Source organism: Puntigrus tetrazona, chromosome 7 (assembly GCF_018831695.1).
Source record: "Puntigrus tetrazona isolate hp1 chromosome 7, ASM1883169v1, whole genome shotgun sequence".
NCBI classification, from domain to species: domain Eukaryota; kingdom Metazoa; phylum Chordata; class Actinopteri; order Cypriniformes; family Cyprinidae; genus Puntigrus; species Puntigrus tetrazona.
Genome location: NC_056705.1, coordinates 17065032 through 17071041, shown reverse-complemented (window position 1 = coordinate 17071041; position 6010 = coordinate 17065032).

The following is a 6010-nucleotide window of genomic DNA, read 5'->3' as shown; positions in this document are numbered from 1 at the left end:
GTCCTGATTTCAACCAGCTTGGACTCTGCCCAAGGTTAAATGGCGAGGCGGCATCCATCATGGTCGGAATTCCAATATCTTTCCTCCGAGACACACATTTATTAGATGAAGCACTTATGGAGTCTGATAAGTATCATTCACTGATCATTAGCCTATGCTCTTTCGGAGGATTTATGGCCAAATAGATCCATATAACCTTCCCATCTACTGAACCAGAGGATGAATGAAACATTTGTGTATTATCTCTCAAATAAGCGCTGGCGTACATTTCCAATGCAATTCATCTTCTCTAAATAACTATGGATTTTCTCCACTTTGCCAAATAGTTGATATGTCACATTTATAAATGCAGATGTTCTAAAATGTGATTGCAACATTAGACGCTAGAATGTGTTCATTTGTCTTCATCAAGATAAGCGGAGAAAGCTAAGCTGGTGGGAACTGGAGAAGTGCAGCACCCTTTACAAGCTCCTCCTCCAGAGGGAGACACTTTCTCCCCTTCTGCCATATCTCAGAGATCAGTTAGAATCACACAGTAGTGTGTTTGGACCGCTTCAAAACCTCCTTCATTTTCCCTCAGGAAAGACAAATCCCATACGAGAGCTCTCCGATTTCTCAATGCTTTCTCCTAGATATCAATTAAGTTAAACAGAGACCTCTCTCCTGATAAAAAGATCACAATAATCTCCCTGAGAGTTTCATACATTGAAGTATGTTTTACCAGAAAATGCTATTTCAGAACTCTATGTTGTAATCGCTAGTACGTTTAATCACAAATTAAATCAGATTAAATGAAACATGACATTTTAAAACTGAAATATGTTCTTGTGAAACATCCTCCAGTAATCTTTTATTTACTATAAAACTTTGTGTTAACATTAAGTAATACTTTTTGACATTGCAGTTTAACGAAAAGCTAGATATTTCAATATAAACACAAACGTTTCACTTTATAGAACCGTTATATAATAAAAAAACACATACACAAATATACATATATACGTGCATATATATATATATTTATTTATTATTATTATTTTGCATTTAGCCAAAACGTCACTCCACGTACCTCAGTCTTAACATAACCATCTGCTATTTCTAAACCTGTATTCTCATTGTCGCATGACTAATTAGCTAGACAAAATGAAGGGGCAGTAAAAAAGAAAAACACGAAGCATGTTGAGCTTCAGCCAGCTTGAGTCGGACCTCTGCTCCCTTAGTTGGGAGTTAGCTAGTTTCCTCTTTCCTCTGACATCACTCCTCAAGCCTCATGCAACAATAATACGGCCCCAATTGCATGACATTATAGCTTCCTTACATGCACATGGGAGGGCCGGGGCTGAGGTCCCTCCTGACCGCAGACGTACTGCGCTCAGTTCCCAGCTAGAACCAGCTGCACAGCTGCTGCATGGGAGGAACACAACTGGATAAAGAGATTCCAGTCTGTTTTGGGGAGAAAAAGTTTCCTAACAGAGCACTTCCCATCTCTGGGCAGTCCATGTACCACTGTTAAAAATGCGATGCAGCTGTGTTGTGGTCCCAAAGGCATATTTTAAAATGAAAGTACACTGTCAATAAGGGCACCTGCCCCTTGTGCAATTAAAATCAGGAAACAGATGCATTAATGACAAATGATTCATTGACTTAACTTGAATTATTAGCAGCATCTTACTTGAGAAACAAACCGGATTTTTATGAGAAAAATTCTTGGAATTTGATACGCATAGGCTTCAGGAAAACAATGTTAAAACTAGATCATAAGCGTGTGATCACTAGAGATACGGCCAGATGAATTATAATTTGCTTTTATTTCTTAACAAAGCAATAAATCTGCACAAGCTCAAAGCTCCCCAAGGAGTCTGGCATCTCAAAAATGAAATGCATTGATTTCTGAAATCAGGACTTTTCATTCCATTCTTTGATCATTTAATTAGTTGTTTTAGCTTAATTTACGAATGCGAGCCAAATGCTTAAGCATGTGCCAATACATGCACAAACACACAGTCAACAAAATGCACCTTGTGTGTGTGTGTGTGTGTGTGTGTGTGTGTGTGTGTGTGCGTGTTTTTTAATGTGATCCAGATGTTCTTGAGGCACATGGAAACAGGTGATGATAGCATTAGCCTGGGATTGGACACAGATGGAAAGGGGCCTGAACCTATTCCTGTATCACCATTGGGGTTGTAAATAATTCTTTTTCTCTCTGAATGATGAAAATGATTTCAAAGTGAATTACGCTCAGCCAACTCTCTGTGTTGTATAAACTTGCCATACCAAGGGTCCACTCTCTGCGTCAGACCATAAGTCAAGTAAAACATATCATTCATGTCTTTCTTTGTCACATTCTCACTTTAAGGCTGAAGGATTGGCTGGTCCTTGAGGGACAATATTATCACATTTAGGAGGTCTGGTTTGAAAACACGACTTAGATTATCCTGCCAAGGTTTTGTGTAACCGTCCAGTCAGACCATAACTTCTGGTAGGTGCTATTATGTGTATCCTATAGGTCCATATGGACATATACACATGTTGGGTTTCCATATTTTATGAGGACATCCCATAGACGTAATGTTTTTTATATGGTAAAAACTTGTATTTTCTATTCTCTTACCTTAAACCTACCCCTCACACAAAACTTTCTGCTATCTTAGATTTTCAAGATTATTCATTCTGTATGATTTATAAACAGTTTTTTCTCATAGGAACAAGAAATTTTAACCGTATTACTATCCTTGTATTACTATCCATGATTTAGAAAATACTAAGTAAACACACACACTAACTACCATTTTATTATTTATCAAATCATTAAACAGATACAGTACAGACCTTTGTTACGAAAGATTTTTATTTCAAATAAATACTGTTCCATCCACCAAAGAACAGTAAAATCTGTGATAATAAATAGTAGTTCTTGAGAAAACAGTTAAATTGTAATGCCATATCATAATACCACTTTTTAACTTTTATGCATTACAACATCTCACCAACCGTAAACTTCTACATTTTACTATATACATTCATATTTACATAAAGATCATATTCAAACATAATATGAACCTGATATAACCATATAACCCTGTTTAATTTCAAATTCCTTACTCTTAGTACATAGAGAATTTCAGTCTCAGAGAAATCCATATCACGTCTGTAATATGAAGGATCATTTCCAGTCTGGCCAATTTGGAAAGAAGTTTTCTGGGTAGTTTTAAAACTAATCAGCTTTGATTGTGTGGCTGGTGGGTCAGTCTGTTGGGATGAAGGAAAGAGCCACCACATGTGTCAAAGCCTTGAGCGAGGATGGACATTGAGCAGAACAGAAAAATACGTCCAAACTCTGCAATTACACCTCTCAAGAGACAGGATACTTGAGTGTATGAACAAGATCTGTCATGATCTGAGCATGTCTTATTTGTAGAAGTCACAGCATATTACACTGCATTATTTTGTAAGGTTAATAGTGTAATCTCATGCAAAGATCCAACCTGGTCTCATAAAAAATATGAACCTCTATGCACTTTTTGCGCAACACAGTTTTATGTACCTTACTGCACATTTCGCCTCGGTGGCCCTAAAACATATGTTCAATACTTGACCCTGGCACATGTTCATTAAGTTGACATAGGTAAGTACTGCTATGTTTTTATTCCATTGCTTCAGTTACATATAGCGATGGTTCTGAATTCAAATATTTGTCGCTAAAAGTTAATGCTCTATCATACTGGAAATATGTCCTACACCAAATCCAACTTTAAACCTACCCGGTATGTTAACAAACGCAAAATGGATATCAAAAGACATTTGTTGATGCAACCGTGCCATTTTTACTGCCTTGCATGCAGATTTAAACTGTTTTGTTGAGCCGTTTTACACGCCATTTGAAACAGAGCTTTCCACCAGTGCAACACTGTATCATATGAGCTACAGAGTAAATCTAGCATCTATTAAAAACCTATTAGATATAAAGCTGGATATGTGTGATGCTAATTTTCAAAAGCACCAGTTTTCAAATCTCACTGCATTTTAATAATGTTTTGAAGTCATAACATGATATTCTTCAAGTAATTGTGCGAAAATGACACTTTATTAATCGAAACAGTAAATTTGTGTGAAAAGAAATAAAAGGTGTCTGAGTTTTACTGCCTTTCATTTGGAAAGTACACTGATGTACTTATTGGTACGTATTTTGTGGCTCGCTAAAAAGTGCACTAAGGTACTTTAATGCCATGAAACCAGGTAGCAAATATCTTTATTGTTAGATTATCTCATGGTGCATTCAATCTGGCCTCCACAAAAGGAACTTGCTTTGAAGCAAAGCACATAAATAAGGAAGACAGAGATATTGAGCTCACCAGCTCCTCTTCACAACTATTGAAATTGCCAGTTCATGAAATTACTCTATCACGGCTGTCGGAGACCCTCCCCCATATCACCCTAACGTTAAGCCCCCATCCTCACACCCTCCATGTAAGCACCCCAAATGGGGCAGCACAAAGTCTATGTGGCAGCCATTTGGGAAGAGAGTCGTTCACTGTGATGGATGCATAAGAAAGCAACACGTTGTCCCAGCAAGGTGCCGCGGAGCTGCGCTCTACTTCAGCCACCTTTTAACCACCATGTCGCAGTGTGAAATGATTCATTTGCGTTGGCAGACGGCCGTATATCCATGGCGAGGGAGCAATCCCTGTTCTAAATCTCACACCCTCTGTTACATGTTTATGCAGCTGGATTGTTTTATTGGGCCAATTAAATGAAGTTGTGATAATTGAGCATAAGTATCAGGGTGGGGAACAGGGGCAGTCCAGCTGTCAACTGCTGGGCTCCATGAAATCCTAAACAAAGCTCTTTACACCTGTGCTCTTTAAATATTACAGCTGTGTGATGAAAAACAATGGGGAGGAATTACCAAAAGAGAACACAAATGTTGTTTTTGAGTCATAGATGGTATAATCGGTGCTTTCAGTTCTGTGCTCTTTGAAGACACCCTACACTGGCAAGGAAGGCGCTTTGGTAATTTTGCATTCAGGGGCATGAAAGCATCAGCTCATTTCCTGTACGTCTCCTCCTGATCATATTCCAGCAAACCCCATGACTCACCCGGCAAAGGACGCAAACGTGGTGTTTGTTTGGAGCTCGGCAGGCCAAGGGATCTCCCAGCGGAGCGCAGAAAACTCACACAGCTGCCTGAGAGCCCACTAATTGTGCTTTCCGTCCCCCCGCGATAGCAACCGTAGCTGTTTTGAGCATTTCCACACCCTGTCACAGAAAAGATCATCGTGAATTCAGCCTTCTTGTTAAAATGGAGAGGAAAACAAGAATAATACATAAATGAACACATCACTAAAAACTGAAAAGACTAACTTGCTCTTGATAAAATCCAATTGTAACTTGTGAATTAAAACTATAAGAGGATACATAAAAACTCACCCCCATGTTGCTTTAAACCTGTATGACGAGGTTTTAAAAAATGCTTTTTTTCCCATTCAATGACGGTTTATGGCATCCCAATATTTTTTTTTTTAATTAGTGCATAAACAATATCCGGTCATTTTAAAATGACTCAAAAAACATTCCAGTTTGAAATCGTCCTGTCCAGTTTTTGTGAAATCATCACACAATGCGATTGTAGTTCGGCTTCATCTGTTTAAAAGCATCAGTCAAATTACCTGCATTGAGTGCATTTAAAATAAATATTTCATTGTACATGTATTGTTTCATTTCATACATGTTCAAACCTGAGAGGCTGCTGCTGGCAGCTTTCCTCAGATCCTCTCACTGATAGGTGGGATGGTGATTTCCTGTGATGAAGCTGGACAATGTTTGGTGGAAAATTGAGAATACTTGCGATTCTGTAACACAAAATTCCTGCAAACATTAAACTGAAATGACCTGAATTCCATTTGGTTCCTCAATATCTCCTGGCGATGGTTTGCTCAGGCTTGAAGAAGTTCCACACACCACAGGATGTAAACCTCCTGTTGCATGTCTCAACAGCCAAGCGCACATCCAT